Raw genomic sequence first — 18,157 nt, 5'->3', positions numbered from 1 at the left:
GCCACCACAATCAGCCTTTTGTCGAAGACCCGTAAGTAGGCACATTTCCCTGTTCTCTGTACACGGAGACGGCCAAATGACTTATACTGTACCCCAAGCAAGTGCTACACGCCTTTCTTGCAGCTTTCACGGGTCCTCCGCATGACCGAGGAATATTTGTATTCATCACTACACTTAAGTGAGAAAAATAATTTGTGCGTTTAAACGAGCAGAAGCAACGTGGCAAGCATTTCATAACTGATGGGATGGCGGTATGATTTAAGCACGAAACTACAAAGAAATCACTTAATGGAAACAAACAAAAGGTGCGAACGAATCTCCCCAGAATTGGCCAGATGTGAGCTTGGCCCAAGTCAGGATGATCAAACGGGAAATTCAACCTATCCCAAATACTAAACAACTACACTACTGGCCATTAAAATTGCTACACCACGAAGATGACGTGCTACAGACGCGAAATTTAACCGATAGGAAGAAGATGCAGTGATATGCAAATGTTTAGCTTTTCAGGGCATTCACACAAGGTTGGCGCCGATTTCTCATACACAAACAGCAGTTGACCGGCGTTGCCTGGTGAAACGTTGTTGTGATGCCTCGTGTAAGGAGGAGAAATGCGTACCATCACGTTTCCGACTTTGATAAAGGTCGGATTGTAGCGTATTGCGATTGCGGTTTATCGTATAGCGACATTGTAGCTCGCGTTGGTCGAGATCCAATGACTGTTAGTAGAATATGGAATCGGTGGGTCAGGAGGGTAATGCGGAACGCCGTGCTGGATCCCAACGGCCTCGTATCACTAGCAGTCAAGATGACAGGCATCTTATCCGCATGGCTGTAACGTATCGTGCAGCCACGTCTCGATACCTGAGTCAACAGATGGGGACGTTTGCAAGACAACAACCATCTACACGAACAGTTCGACGACGTTTGCAGCAGCATGGACTATCAGCTCGGAGACCATGGCTGCGGTTACCCTTGACGCTGCATCACAGACAGGAGTGCCTGCAATGGTGTACTTAACGACGAACCTGAGTGCACGAATGGCAAAACGTCATTTTTTCGGATGAATCCAGGTTCTGTTTACAGCATCATGATGGTCGCATCCGTCTTTGGCAACATCGCGGTGAACGCACGTTGGAAGCATGTATTCGTCATCGCCATACTGGCGTATCACCCGGCGTGATGGTATGGGGTGTCATTGGTTACACGTCTCGGTCAGCTCTTGTTCGCATTGACGGCACTTTGAACAGTGGAGTTACGTTTGAGATGTGTTACGACCCGTGGCTCTACTCTTCATTCGATCCCCGCGAAACCCTACATTTCAGCAGGATAATGCACGACCGCGTGTTGCAGGTTCTGTACGGGCCTTTCTGGATACAGAAAATGTTCGACTGCTGCTCTGGCCAGATCTCTCACCAACTGAAAACGTCTGGTCAGTGGTGGTCGAGCAACTGCCTCGTCACAATACGCCAGTCACTACTCTTGATGAACTGTCGTATCGTGTTGAAGCTGCATGGACAGCTGTACCTGAATACGCCATCCAAGCTCTGTTTGACTCAATGCCCAGGCGTATCAAGGCCGTTATTACGGCAGAGGTGGTTGTTCTGGGTACTGATTTCTTAGGATCTATGCACCCAAATTGTGTGGAAATGTAATCACACGTCAGTTCTAGTATAATATGTTTGTCCAATGAATACCCGTTTATTATCTGCATTTCTTCTTGGTGTAGCAATTTCAATGGCCAGCAGTGTATGTTAACCGTCGTATCATCTCACTCGGTATTTCAACAGACCTAACAATGTGCTCTGAATAACCAATGTGGCGAGATACAATATAATACAAGCGCACATTGCGTGCTGAGACAGTAACGATGGAGAAGAAGTGTGTAGAAACGTGTGCGCAAACGGTATCTTAGTCTGGCGACCATGAACAACCGCTCTATTGTTGTCTAGATATTTGCAGCGGCGCATACTTCCCGATAAGAAGCCGCTTGTCGCAGCGAGCGGCTGTCCCCACTAGAGAGAGCCAGGGCCGACCAGATTTACGCCGGCATCAGCTGTCAGCTGTAGACGCTGAGTCAGCGCCGATGCGACGGCTGAGGTGCGTCTGGCGCGACCTTCGACAGATAACGCCCGCCGGTCTCTTCGCCGTCTACTGTAGGCTGCTGTATCGATACTAGGTGGTGATGGGTTCAGTGGATGCTTCCTCATATGCCAGCCTTCAAAAATTAGTTGCCCAGATTCCATCGAGACAGATTAACTGCACTGTTGGGGGAAAAAATCGCAACACCAAGAGGAGTTGTACAACATAAAAGAAAGTTGGTGGGCGTGTAACAACATCTGAAAGATTTTGTCTCTTCAAATTTTGCGCCAGTCGCTTAGGAGTGGGACTAGTAGTGCCACTACGAGAATGCAAATCGGGTCTGTATTAAAGACACCCTGAACGATCGTTCGTGGTTATCCCACGCACCATGACTGCAAATTTGTGTGTCACACCGGTGATTCGACCTGTTGTGCTGCCTTTCATCAACAGCATTCCAGGGGGAGTTTTCCAACACGACAACGCTCGCCCACATACCGCTGTTGTAACCCAACATGCTCTACCGAGTGTCTACATGTTGCCTTGGATCTGCTTTTTCACCACATCTGTCTCCAATCGAGCATATATGGGATACCATCGGACGACAACTACTGTGTCAACCACAGACAGCTTTAACCGCCTCTGTATTGACCGACCAAGTGCAACAAGCATGGAACTCCATCCCACAAACTGACATCCGGCAGCTATACAACACAATGCATGCACGTTTGCATGCTTCAACATTCTGGCGGTTACACCTGCTACTAATGTACCAGTATTTCACGTTAGCAATGGCTTACGAGTTTCTCACGCTTACATTAACATGTGGTCTTGCAATGGTGATCACTTAAACATGATACCTAGAGAAATGTATTTCCGAAATTTCATTACTCTACTTTGTTATATTGCGATATTTTCCCATCAATGTATTTTCTTTTCTTAGCTTTCTAAAAAGCTTAAGTTTCCGTGATCTTAATGTCGTCTCATTTACATCTTCATCTATATTCCACAAGTCGTCGTATGGTTTGTGGCGGAGGTTACTTTGCGTACCACTGTCACCTCTCCCTTTTCCAGTTACAGTCGCTTATGACTGTTGGGTAAAACGATTACTTGTAAGCCTCTGTGTGAGTTCGAAACACTCTCATTTTACCTTCATATTCTTTTCGCTAGACACACGTAGGAGGAAGCAATATATTGGGTGTCTCTTCCAGAAATATATGATCTCTGAACTTCAACAGTAAACCATATCATCATGCAGAATGCCTCTCTTACAGAGTCTGCCACTTAAGCTGGATGGGCATATCGGCGACGCTTCCTAGATAAACATGTAAAGAAATGCGCTGCTCTTCTTTGTATTTCCTCTATTCCTTTATCATACTTGTCTGGTGCGGATCTCAGACTGACATCTACATCTACGTCTATGTACATAAACCGGAAGTTACCGTACAGGTCATGGCAGAACGTACCACGAACCACTACTAGCATTTCCTTTCCTGTTCCACTCGCAAATAAAAGCGAGAGAAAAACCAGTCTATAAGCCTCCAGACGAGCCCCTAATTTCTCTCATCTTATCTTCGTGCTCCTTACGTGAAATGTACATTGGTGACAGTAAAATCGATCTACAGTGGACATCAAATGCCAGTTCCCTAAATTTCCGCGGTAGTACCCCGCGAAAAGAGCCCCGTCTTCCCTCCGGGGATTCACTTTTGAGTTCACGAAACATCTCCTTAGTAATATGGGCGCTGATCGAACCTACCGGTAACAAATCTAGCAGCTTCGATGACTTCCTTTACTCCGACCTCGTGGGGATCCCAAACATTAGAGTAGTACTCAAGCGTGGGTCGCACTAGCGTTCTACACGCCGTCTCCTTTATGTATGAGCTACACTTTCCCCAAATTCTCTCAATAACACTAACTCGAACATGCGCTTCTTGCAACGTTACGCCGTCGCTGTGTCAAGCAGCGCATTACTAATTTTATATTCGAACATTACAGGAGCATTTTTCCTTCTCATCCTCATTAACGTACATTTTTCTACATTTAGAGCAAGCTGCAATTCATCACAAGAAGTAGAAATACTGCATGAGTCACCTTGTATCCTTTTACAGTCACTCAGCGACGACACCTTCCCATACACTACAACGTCACCAGCAAACAGACCTTGTCAAATGGTTCAAATGGCTCTGAGCACTATGGGACTCAACATCTTAGGTCATAAGTCCCCTAGAACTTAGAACTACTTAAACCTAACTAACCTAAGGACATCACACACACCCATGCCCGAGGCAGGATTCGAACCTGCGACCGTAGCAGTCCCGCGGTTCCGGACTGCAGCGCCAGAACCGCTAGACCACCGCGGCCGGCAGACCTTGTTCGTCAAATAATTTATGTATACAGGGAGTAAGAGCGGTCCTACCAAACTTCCCTGGGACACTCCTAACGATACTCTTCTCTCTGATGAACACTCGCCATCGGGGGAAACGTTGTGGGTTCTATTACTTAACAAGTCTTCAAGGAGTCAAATATATATGGGAACCTAATCCGTCCGCTCGGACGTTCGTTAACAGTCTGCAGTCAGACACTGTTTCAAATGCTTTCTGACCCTTTGTGGATGGACTACTTTTCCCGACGATTTTTCCAATGAATCTCAATTTGGCATCTACCTTACCTGCGATTTGTTTTATGTGGTAGTTCCTCTTTCAGTCGCTCCGCACGCATAGTAAAGGCCAATGAAATTGAAAAGTTCCTGCTTGCATGTTTTAATGTATGGGAGACCATATGCATTTCGCAGCAGCAATACTGGAAATGTTTCTCGCAGTCGTTGAAAGTAGATGATTGCAGTGTGTCGCGCAGTCGTGTGTTCTTGATTCGAAGGAAAAAGGGAAGTTGGCTTAGGACTTGATATCGACATTGAGATCATGACGACACAGCATTAGGCCAGTTGGACAAGGGTAGGGGCTGGGAACTGACCTTGGTCTTGTTGAAATAATTCTGGTAGTAGACTCAAGTCATTTTAGGGAAATTAAGCACAATCTAAATCTGACGGCTTCCTGCGCGTAGTAAATGTTGATGACACACACTGGTGATGCGTCAGATGGTATCACCAAAAGTTTGTGATGTTTCGACGAAGCATCTGCTTGTCGTTTTCAGGCGATGATGTCGATTGTTGGTGAAAGTCCCCAGCAGGAATTTGCTTCATATATTCTCAGTCGAGATTCGTCGCGAAAGATGACTTACTGCTAGGCCGTCTACCAACACTCGAAATCATTCGATAAGGCGCCCTATCATTAGCATCAAATCTGAACTCAGGTTTCCAATTGGATTCGAGCTCTGTTTATCAAGACACTTTAGCAGCTTGGGTCTATAAGGGAAGGAGACCTCTGTGGGGTCGGTATTGGCCACAAAAACGGGCAAAGCAGCTGCGATATTAAATGTACTCATCATCTGTACTACAGCGTTATTCAGCATACGGCTGCGGAAGTTGTTATTCCACGGTCTGGAGGTAAGGAATCCCACAGCCGAGTTGCGGGTATCAGAGACTGTCTTTGGCAACAAGGGGGGGTATGAAATACTGGCGTGCCGCTGCAAATCTCGGGAATTAATTTTCACTATCTGCTCATACTCATAAATACACACTAATATTCTGCCCGACATGCATAGAGCATCGAGCAATGCAGGAATCTTGCTTTTCTGTTCTGGACGAGGTGTGTTATTGGAGTTGGTATACTATTTCTATCCTCACAATGAGACACATGTGAACTGCACCATGTGCGGTACATTACAGTCAGAGTCCGTGCACTTTACTGTTAGACGGATATGCATAAAATGGAAGGGATGAGATTCGTATGCGCTTCTCTAAAAGAGTTGAGGGGCCGCAGAATTTGAAGTTCCGCATAAGAAGGATGGATTCACATTGACAGCATTTATGCTATTTGTAGCTGATCCCTTGATATTAATTTTATAGTGAATATTTTTATTTTGCTTAATCCAGAAATTTCGCTTCTGGATTAGATCGGATATCTTTGACAAATTTAACAATTTGCTACCTGATTTGATAGACCTGCTTGTAGAGTGTAATGCTTATAGCGTTAGCTTAAGAGAAAAAAAGGTAAAATAGACACGCACAGAATCTTCGTGCTGAATTCCCCCCCTCCCCCCCCCCCTTTCCGCGTGCACGAATCTCAGATTGGGTTTCTCTTCTCCGATTCATAAAGCAAAGCACACATTTACTGTGTGTCTAGATGTGGCTGCATCTTTATTGCTGTAACAAAAGATAACCCAATGCAGTGCCATGGCAGGATCTCTGTGTGTTCCTTTGGTCAGGTTAAAAGTGTTTTAATGGATTGTTTTTGAAAGGAAATGTTAAGTCAGTGTGCGACACGCCTGGATTACCAGACAGTGATTGCGAATGCATATTTTATCAGCTTTCTCTGTTTACTGTGTCAGATAAGACACACAGTGTTGTGTTATCTAACGCTGGTGTCTGCTTTCACCTGCTGGTGACATTGTCTAACTCCTTCATGTTGCCCACAGAGCAGCAACGAGCATAATAGTTCATTATTAAAAACTAAACAGCTACAATATTCTAAATACAGTCGTGGATATGCAGAATTGTTCCGATTTCTATCAAAATAGAAGCCTTGCATTTTGGTTCACCAGAAGCTAGGAATTACTTGCTAACGGTTAGTATACATACGTCCCCAAAGGGGGCAAGAGCGGCGCTTGCCCCAACTGAAATCTGGTGTAAAGACTTGCCACTAATTTCGCAATTCTTGTTTGCCATTGTACTGAAGAGTAGATTTAGCTCTGCCATGGCGAGAATACTGTGGCTTCAGAAATCGCTACGTAACTTAGACTTGTTTGGTTGTCACACTTGACTTGCAATTATGTACGGTTGTCACACTGTTGATGAAATTATGTTGTAGCCCTTCTCCCAGTTCGGCGGTGTCTTGCAGTCAAGGCGAACACGAACTTTACAGAACATATCCGAGAAATATTTCCAAAACTTTTCTCGTCCATTTCTGCGTTCTCTACAAGAGCAGCACCGTACAACTTGCAGCTACACAGTTTCAAATTCTGCAGTCCACTCGGCAAATCCGCACAATAACGTGTCAAGCTGAGGGGACGAGAGCCGTCTTGGTTCAGACCTCTTTCCCACATCCATTTAGTCGACTGCTGAGTCTAAGAAGGAAACATTACCAGCTTGACCCCATATTTTAAGGAGAAAAACGTATTGGTACAAGATATCAGCCCGAGCAATCTATCCTGTGCGAAAATTTGTGACATAATTCTGACCTACTGAAAGCACAGCTTTTAAACTCTGGCGCGCACTGCTTGCTTGTTACTCGGTCCACCCCACTGCAGCCGCCTAATACTCATGCGCGAAATATTATACAGTCACCCCATTTACATAGGGCTCCCCAAAACCGGATTTCGTAAACCGATTTCTCAATACCGCTTCTGGGTGCTCATGTAAACTCTTGAAAACAGATTCTGGAAATCTGCTTCTAGTTGCCGATTTTCCGAATCCGCAATCGATTTTGCTTCCATGTAAACGCAACCGGTTTTGAAACGTGCTTGGGTTGTCAAGTTACGTGTTGTTTACAGAATATTCGGTTAATATGGACTTATTGTGCAGTGAAGGAGAAGCAGAAATATTGCACTGAGCATGAAGCTATCTACCTGTTCTATTTAAGTGAAGAGAAATAACGATTGGGTTGACTGAATCAGAAACTGGATCAGCTATTTTCCAGACGCTATATTTAACTGGGCTAGAAAATCCGCTTCAGACTTTAACATGTAAACACGACAGCGAAAAACAGTTTCCGAAATTCCGTTTCCGTCTTTCGGAAGATGTGTCGCTTGTAAATGTAGAGAGTGCAGTGACAACCGAAGCCCTGCTATTCACAGGATGTTGAAGTTGAAGGAAGAGGAGGCAGTAGGTGTGTGGTGTCACCGCCAGCCACCACACTTGCTAGGTGGTAGCTTTAAATCGGCCGCGGTCCATTAGTACATGTCGGACCCGCGTGTCGCCACTGTCAGTGATCGCAGACCGAGCGCCACCACACGGCAGGTCTCGAGAGACTTACTAGCACTCGCCCCAGTTGTACGGACGACTTTGCTAGCGACTACACTGACGAAGCCTTTCTCTCATTTGCCGAGAGATAGTTAGAATAGCCTTCAGCTAAGTCCATGGCTACGACCTAGCAAGGCGCCATTAACCATTTCTAGAGAGAGTCTCACTTGTATCATCAAGAACGCTGTATACAAATGATGGATTAAACTTAAGTATTCCAGAAGCTACGTACTTTTCTTTATAGCATTCATTACGTATCCTGTTTAAGACCTCTCGCCAGCCTGCGTGAGCTTATAGCGTGCATTTCGGTCTCCTCAAACCACACTGTGTCGGCACTTCTGTCGACACATCAAGGTGGACACATCTGCCCAAAGTGTTTTGAAATCTCGTTCAAGAAAAAGTTATTTTACCCAAGAAATAATAAATAATATGAGTATGATATGTAATATGTCAATCTCACACAGAATTATGGCACAGATCTTCTCTAGGGATCGATTTCTGAGGCTGATACCCAGCAAGAGTGCTCTTTTTCTCTCTAAAATATTAGGTCAAGTTGGTGATGTTTCCTTGCAAGTTACGCCCGCATCTCGTGGTCGTGCGGTAGCGTTCTCGCTTCCCACGCCCGGGTTCCCGGGTTCGATTCCCGGCGGGGTCAGGGATTTTCTCTGCCTCGTGATGGCTGGGTGTTGTGTGCTGTCCTTAGGTTAGTTAGGTTTAAGTAGTTCTAAGTTCTAGGGGACTTATGACCACAGCAGTTGAGTCCCATAGTGCCCAGAGCCATTTGAACCATTTGAACCTTGTAAGTTACACTTATCGCACTCGCGTGTCAGTAATTTTGTTATGATGAGTGATGGTAAGTAATTAAGCTATCGTACATGACATAACGTCATCTGCCCTAACATGGCTGCCCGTACGCAAGACGACATGCCATGGCACGCACAGTTTCGCTGCTGAGCGGTGCGTGCAGAGGGGTGTAGGAAGGAGCGTCCATCTACCTATGCACTGAGCTATTGAAACTGCTATACATTATACAACGTGTACATTACGTAACAAATTTCATAATTCTTTAACGTGGCGTATGTTCACGGATGTAAGAAGTGGTGCTCCATTCCCAACTTCACCTCCTAGGCGTCGTTTCTTCTTCTTTTTTTTTTTTAAGAAAAAACTTACTAAAGTAACCAAAATTCTTCCCCATGGTTCAAGCTACCTCCATACCAAATTCCATGGAAATCGGTTCAGCGGTTTAGTCGTGAAAACGCAACAGAATAGGTACTCTCGCATTGATAAAATTCATATCAGTAACACAAAACTATTACTTTAAAAACATGATGATGATGTTTGTTTTGTGCGGCGCCCAGCCCAATCTCGCCACTTTCATGAATGATGAAATGATGAGGACAACACATACTCCCAGTCATCTCGAGGCAGGCGAGAATCCCTGACCGGGAACCGAACCCTGGACCCCGAGCTCGGGAAGCGAGAACGCGACCGCGAGACCACGAGCTGCGGACAAAATGATGGAAGTCCTGAAAATACAAATGGTATCAAAATTGAATAAATTTTGTAAAGCTCATTCCCTGTTTTCACACTACATTACCTTGAAAGAGATTAATAATACAAAATTATGGACTTCATATATTCCACTGTAAACTTCATGTACTCCACTGTAAATGTGTTTATCTTTAGTCTTTAAAATAATTCAGAAATATGTGAATTGGTATCTATCAATATTCTGAGATACAGTACGTTTCGTACAAGTCACTTTCTTACCAAATCTTGTTCTTGAGTCACGACACGTCTTCAGAGTCAGTTATGTGTACGAAAAATGATGATTTGAGAATCTTTCCCTCCCCTCCCCTCCTGGATCAGTTTCTATAGACATCCATGTCTGCATAGTACGGGGCTACTATAAATGATTCATTCGTTTTCAAAGTTCTATGTTTTCCAAAGTATCACACGTTCGAATGTGATTGGCGCATGGACAGAACCGTAAGCTCACAGAGTTTGCACTGTGCTCACCAGTTGGCGTTACGAGCGCAGTGCCTTGACAAAAGTGCAACAAAGCAAGAAAACACCTTTTGTTTATCGGAATATGCAAGATGTTTATTTGTTCTGTGCAGCGTGAATTCAGAAAGAATCATGGAAGAGAACCGCCATGTAACGGAGCAGTGTGCGTTGGTATCGACAATTTAGGGGCACTGGTTGTTTTTGTGAACAGAAAAGTACTATTCGACCAAGTATGCCAGATGCAGTCGTGGGGAGGGTAAGGCCGTCCAGAAAAAGTCAACGGTCCACCCAAGCCACGAACTTGGAATACTGCAGCAAACTGTGTGGACGATTTTGAGATAGAGGTTATATTTCAGACTGCGCCGTCTGCAGCTCGTGCAGTAACAGTATGGGCGGCGCCTTCAGTATTGCAGCACTTGAACATTTCGCCTCCAAGCTGATATTCAGCGACGAAGAAACGTTCCATTTATCTGAAAAGGTTAATGGCCACAACGTAAGAGTGTGGGACACTGAACAGCATCATGAAATAGTGGCGCATGAATGAGATTCGCCAGAGAATAATGTTTTCTATGGAAGACGTATATAAGGCTTTTCATTTTTTTTGGTGCGAGGACTGACTGGTACCTCTTATCTTGCAATTGTTGTTTCCACAACTGACTGCTGATTCGTAGAATTTCATATTCTAACAAGACGAGGCTCCCCTTCATTCGAGCATCGATGTTCACTTCCTAAACGACGAACTTCCGTATCGCTGAATTGGAAGTAATAGTGAAGATGGTTTGGCTCTGTTTATTTGGCCCCAAGAACGTGTGACCTAACGCCTCGTGACTCTTTCACTGGGAGTACGTTAAGGACCGTGTTTACGTGCCTCCACTGAAAAGAACGCTGGAACAGCTCAGAGATCGCATCAGTTCTACGGTGATAATAACTGGCAAGATGTTGGTACGTGGTATGAAACTGACTACCGTTTGGATGTGTATCGTGTGACCAAACGGGTAGTCATAGAACATCTGTGGATTGCAAAATGTAAACTTGGTGAGTTTACGGTTCTTTTCATAAATCAATCATATTTGTACACGCAGTTCTTTGGAAAACAGAGCCTTGAAAAGGAACGAATCATTTGTAACAGCCCTGTATTTGTACTCTGTGTTGGTCTCCTGCCACCTCCATCGACAATATACATCGAACTGTGGAATGTCGAAATAGATCTTGATTCTGTTCCGAGTGCTTCGATTTGGTGAAGTGATTGTATACGTGACTTAAGATCTTTGCTTGTAAGTTTTAAATTCATATCTGATGAAGATATCGTAAATACGGAATGTATTGCGAGACTGATTAACCATCATTTTTTGCTAACGTTGTCGAAATTTGAATTTGAGCGTGTGATCTTCACGACAGAATTGTGTAACCTCGGACAGAAATCGTGACTAATACATTTTTCAGTATTTCGCGCGGAATGTCCGTTACACCGTGAGCAACAGTATCATTAAAATATTTTTTCTCAGTTAAAAAGTATTTTACCGTTAGTGGTGCACTCACCGTTATCTGCAGCTTGAAGTTTCAATAATTCGCAAGAACATGGTCACTGACAGTCAGCTACATCCACATATATTGTACGCGTCACGCTGGTTCTAGGCAATTCCATAGCTATTAGCATGAAAAGACAAAGGGAAATACAGTATTTGCCCTTATGCTTCTACATTAATGCCCAATGTCTGTTGGCAAAATGTTTACTTACCTTGTAGCTTGAGCTCGAAATAAATACTTTTCGTTTGAAAACAAGATTGGAAGAAGCAAACAGTAATTAAATTTTTGTATCAAATTCCATTTGAAATTGTATCGCAGAGAACACGGGGTTGACAACAGAGCAGAGAATCCAAAGATTTTGTTCTTCGCGAGTCAAAGAAACTGCAAAAAGTCATTAAGATTAAATAAAAAAGATTAGCGTCGATGTCTACTTAAAAATAATATTGTGGACTTTAGAAGAATCAAAATTTCAGGAATTGAGAGAGTGTCAGCAATTTAATTTAAAAAGAAGAACTTGAAAGCTGTTATTTCAAGTAAAATAACGTTTTGAGATGTTGGCACGCACTGTAGAGTTTAAAGGTCTCCAACCATTTCAGTGAAATTGTAGTTCGGTCTAAAAACTGCGCTAGTTTTTATACTGGTTAAATCGTACAACCACAACGCCCTTTCTTGTTAAGTAGTTTCACCATCAACTATACAACATTCGTACCGACACTACCCCCATTCATTTTTCTAAGCACATCACCTGCTCTAAAGCTACATTTTATAATATACGATAAAAAACAATCAGAGCGTTCTTGTAACCCTTTATCTTGTCATTGCCACGTAGCGAAAGGTCAACCCCAAATCCTCTCCATTAATAATAAACAACAACGCTTTGTGATAACGCAACGCGTTGCACAAATTTATCTGTAGGCGCAACATGGACGGTTCCACAGCATACTGGACTTTCTGTATTAACCGTATGTTTTCATAGGATCATGAAGTACTACGCCGCGAATTTAGATTAGAAGCGTTTCATTCTTCCACTGTGATGCTTCATCGCTCTGTAGACCTAAGAATGCAGCGGTAAGCATATGACACTGTAACGGTTATTCTACAAGCAGCTTTCTTTCAAGAAAATAATTTAAAAGTTGGTATTACGCAGGTTTTTAACTTGGCCAGAACTGGAACTTTTTATGGCTACTTACAAGTCGCCATTCGTGGTGTTGATAGTTAATTTGTTACGTGTGGTTAACAGTCTTGCTGAACATACAATTTCTAATATTTTTGTAAACTTATCGATAGGAAGAATGGACTGCAATTTTGTATCGTGTGTTTTATCACCTGTTTTGAATAGCGGTTTGACAGTCTGTTGGGAACAGTTCCTTGCTGAAAGGATTCATTGACTATGTGAGAGAGTAATTTGCTAATAGTTTAACAGCAGATTTCCAGTATCGGAAGTCTAAGTGAAACATCCTCCACATCAATGTATTTTTTTTAATTCTTCGTTGATCTAATTACCCTCTCAGTTTTGTTTATTGGTATAGGTACAGGTACGGTATACGTAATCTGGTCTCGTTTTACCTGCACAATTTTTCTACAAGTTTCACGGCTTTCTGCATGAATCCTTCGCAACTGATCTGATTAGCTGCTGTCAAAAGCTGGATTATTAAACGTTTTTGCAACAATGTATGCTCTTAATCTGCAACGATCATATCCGCACATCCATTCATCCTGTGAAAAACATTCCACTATACCACTGATTTTAGAGCTGCTGTCTTGGGTTTACACTCGCTCTTAAACTAACAATTATTTCGAGCGAATACTGTAGTTCTTCCATTATAAAGTCACGAACGATTGGCTCCATCTACCTTCATTTATTCCCACGATGACAAGTTTCGCGTCTGTAATGACTCATAGCTTACTTATGTTCCATCCCTTGTAGTCACGCAGACAGATTGTTATTTGGTTTCGCATCGTCTACATAGTAGAAATGTTTCCGAAAGATTACTGCCTATAGAATGAAGTGATCAACGCCGAGGAAACTGACGGCATCAAACACTAGCTAAAACGGGAGAAAAAGGCGGGGTACCCAAGAAATGAACATTTGCAGCCTTTTGCTGTGTAGTTGCCAAATTGTACTAAATTGCTTCAACTTTGCACATCATTTTTTAATCTTCAATATTTCATCTCTACATGGAGAACAAGAGGTTAGTTAACAGCTGCTGCTGACACAATATTAAAGCAAAAAAATTGTTTCGTCGTAAGTACGAAGTTTAGTGCCTCTTGTTTTAAAACTTCCGTATAGCGTTTCATATGTTTTTATGTCAATCATTCTATGCAGAATGTATCTGTATGACATACGATCGTACTTCTTTCGACCAGACGGATACCAAATACAGTATTACAATCAAAAAATTTGAAACCCACGAGAGCCTGAGAATAGTTCCCGGAGCTGCCGCTAGAGGCGGTAGTCACTGCATAGCAGCAGTGTTGCCAACACCGGCAGGCTACTCTCCACTGATCTCAGCTTTCATATATGCATCCTCTCCGTGGTGAGGTTTAAGTTATCGTTTAGATCAACAGTTTGATGAAATGAAATTGTGCGAAAATATGCATTCCGTCTGTAACACATTGAGCGTAGATCGTTCCTAAATTCTAATGTTGGTGCTACACATTTGATCCTATAGTTATCGTTCAATACCACGCTGCAATCACAAGTTTTGCGGATAGTTTAGTACTTAAAGTTATTGTATTTTGTGCTTTCTAGCCATTAAATTCATATTTTCATGTCCTTAACACACATCGGGTATCATTTTTCTGCGATAACGAGAGACAGTTACATGTTCATATATGGCTTTGGAAGACTTAACCGCTGCAGTAATTTCATATGTGTTGGTGAGAAATAAGAATAATATAGGTGGCAGTGTGTACACCCTTTGAGTGACAGTTTGCATAGAATATTTTGTTTGACAGGTGAAGGGGCGGGGGCGCGTACAGTGGTGTGTTGCTCGGAATTGAGAATCTGTACTTGTTGTTAATGAATAAATTAACGTGTTGCTGTGAAAAGTGTCAATTATGTTATACCCAGATATGGATATGTCATTCATATACAGTAACGTTTGCTGAACAAAGTGCATATGATTTCTTTCTGTTATTTAAAATGTTCGAATGAAACATGCAGCTTCGGTAACGATTGTGTTTCCTGGCCCTCAGTGGTTTCAAGAGTGGCATTTGGCCAGTTTGGTGTTTTCTCGGTTAAGAAAAAAAGAAGGAAAAGAAACATGAGAAGAGATTATGTCGGCAGTGTTGTCTTCGGGTTAAAAAAAGGCAACCATTTATAGTGCAATGATTCTAATTCGGTAAGTCTTTTTTTGAACACGTTTTCGTTTATATAGCTATGTGCATTGGCAGTTATTAATAAGCGGACGCAAAGCGTCAAGGATTAATTACTACCAGAGATTAAAAGAAAGCAGATTTTTGGAAGTATCAAGTAACGCACTGAGGCAGCTCATAGTTAATGTCAGTACGTCAAAATAGTTGCGGTACATCAGCAGTAGCCTGAATACAGTGTTAAAGTCGCAACAGGAAAAATGTATAGCCGGTGCATAGCACAAATCCTGTCAAACATTCTTTATTATATTGTCAAATAGTTTACAGGAACGTTTGATCATTAAGATAGTTACAATGTGGACGTATTATCCCAGGTGTTTTATTATGTAGCAGAAGTTTCCCAATTTTTTTAACTTTTTCCGAGCGGACCACAACTGAAAGTCTGTTGTCTTTGTCGCTATAAACAGTATGTGAATGTCAGAGAGGTCTTTGTGTGGTGTTGAAGAATCTGTATATTCTTTCATTATTGACGAGAGTAAATTACACAGTTCATAAATTTCCTTCTCCTTTGCCCCATTTTTTGCATTCACGTGCAATACTTGGACAACCTTCCTAACTTTATCCACACATATATGATTGAGTCACCAACATATCACTAGACACTATTGCCAAATATCGCCACAGTTTTCAGTTCCATATCAGACAGATATGAAGTGTCAGCCATTGAGTGTGCAGTATGCCACATTCATCTGATTGCCTGGTATACTTTCAGGTTGACATCACAGTTGAAGCAAAGTGTGTATTGCAAGAGACGATCGAACAGATGAGGTGAGCTCCACTCTTCTCTTTGGCAAATGACCATTCTCTGCTTTTTACTCTGCTTTTGGAATGGGTTGAGCTGCAGTCTCATTTTGCAATAGAGCATTTGAATTGAAGCTTTTTGATGTGCCACTTTGTAGTATCATTTTAACACCACTGTCTTGCTGTGGTGTTTATTTTCTACCTTGCGTGATATAAATCATTAAACTGTTGTGGCTGCAAGCTCATTTATCTTGTGGTAATCTTCTTGTTAAGCAGTTGAAAGAGAAAAAAGTATATGCTGGCAGTACATTGCTGTAGTTAAGTTTACTGAAGGATAGGAGGTTTTGTACTGGAGGTTTCAAAGCTGTGAATTTCTTACTATGTTAGATGATTATTCAACTCTTGATGTCATTTCACCTAGAAGTAGGCAGTAAGGTTGTCAGTGAGAGCTGTTTGTTTCAGTAGAGGAAAACTGTATGTTCTGTTAAACATTTGTCATCAATGATGAATGTTGAAGTTGGATCCTGTCATACTCTTTTTTTGATTAACGTTTGACAGTCTGTGACAAATAATCTCAAGCCAGCCATGTAATTCACAGAAAGTAATATTTACTTACACAAACCATCCTAATTATCTTATAATTGCCTACTGTACTGTATTTTCGGGGACAACCCTACACAAAAAGGCCAGGCTATGTGCATTGTATGTTGATATTGCCATTATTATTCATACATCATGTATTTTTTTTTTTTCATTGACATATTTTTTAGTGTTCCTTCATTCCAAATTTAATTTTGCCATTAACTGGTAGGAACTCGTACTTTGTGTACCAGTTTGCCAATAAAAACACTGTGGTAACCGTTGTATTGTGGTTGTCATAGCACCATTATTGTCTTTTCCATATGAATTTTATTTTGGAAAAAAATTGTCACTGCCATTACTTTAAGTGGTGATATATTCTTCACAGGCCTTGCTACAGATCTGTGGTAGCTGTATCAGCAATTAAAGTATATACAGTATTGGAAAGGGGGGGGGGGGGGGAGTGAGAGTGAGTGCGTGCGTGCATGTGTGTCATTAATTTTCGTGCTCCATATTATTCTCCTTGGGAATCAAAATGCTGCTGTTACTACCATAATATTGTTAGCCCCCCCTTTTAGCATTCTCTATGAATTCACTTCCTTAGCACTGTCAGTATCTGTGTATTTCTGTGCACTTGTCATTTGAACATGTAGGGCCTGTGTACTGCGATTATCTCAGCAGTTAATATTAAATAGTCTCATTTTTGCACATTTCTGGATTTATTGCTTAAAGTTTTCTTCGTTTATTGGCACATTTTTGTTGATTGCTTAAAATCTTTAGGAAAATCATGAACAGTATGAAATACAGTTAGCCCTCATAACTTTCCCTGCAACATTCATTACTACTTTGCAGTGAAGTTCATCTCATTTTTGTTTCAGTATGTCAGAATTCTTCACAGTTTCATATTACTTCTGGTCTGTTCATTCCTGTTCAATTTGTTCATTGAGAATATTGTTTGCATATGAGGAATTTTTTGATTGTGTAGTTTGATGTACAGTGCATGATTATTCTTATTGAGAATTCACTGTTTTCTTTGTAAAGTGGCTTCGCAGGTGTGCAATAAAGCTTTTAACAACTTTGTTGGTGTGGCTGTTATCTGCAGCAAGTATATAAATATTCAGTTTCATAAACTGAAATGCCTTTCTCTTGATCCAGTCTGTATTTATTCATGTTCCAGACACTGCTTACCTTAAAGCATCGTCAGCAGATTTAATTGCAAAGAATATAGTTTTTTTTATATGCGGTACATATAGATTAATGATGTAAAAATTATGTCAAATGTTTTCTAATCTAGAAGTATCGTGTATTAAAAAACTGTATTATTCCCAATTAAATACACTGAAGATCTGTTAACGTAAAGAGCGAAATGTGTCTAGAACATAAATAAATATAGGTTGCAGCAAGAAGGTGTTTCAATTTACAGAATACATAAAGCTTTTGTTTACTGACTTAAGTGATCGTTGTTACTTACAAAAAAATGTGTGCTTAATATAGAAAAGATTGTACATATCCATTTGTGTATTAAAGCATGCAAATAGCTCTCTCTCTCTCTCTCTCTCTCTCTCTCTCTCTCTGCATGTGTGTTTTGATCCACTCATCCTCCTGTAGGAATAATTTTTCATGCAAAATGGAGCCGCTTAGTATGGAATGTTACACTCGCAGTAAGTTAGTAAGATCTACCTGCTAATAGCAGTAAAGTTGTATGTATGTATGTATCCAGTTAATCATAGCATGCACTTGTTCTGGAGATTGTCACCATTTTGCTTTACTATT

General features: G+C 41.7%; 1 protein-coding gene across 1 annotated transcript in view; it reads left to right on the top strand.

Moving 5' to 3' along the window:
• The window catches only part of LOC124606016 (protein TMEPAI-like), a 182,703-nt gene that overhangs the window by 155,817 nt on the left and 8,729 nt on the right, over positions 1-18,157 (top strand). The gene's annotated exons all lie outside the window — the stretch shown is intronic.

This window comes from Schistocerca americana, chromosome 3 (genome assembly GCF_021461395.2).
Source record: "Schistocerca americana isolate TAMUIC-IGC-003095 chromosome 3, iqSchAmer2.1, whole genome shotgun sequence".
NCBI classification, from domain to species: domain Eukaryota; kingdom Metazoa; phylum Arthropoda; class Insecta; order Orthoptera; family Acrididae; genus Schistocerca; species Schistocerca americana.
This window is presented reverse-complemented; position numbering and strand designations above follow the sequence as displayed.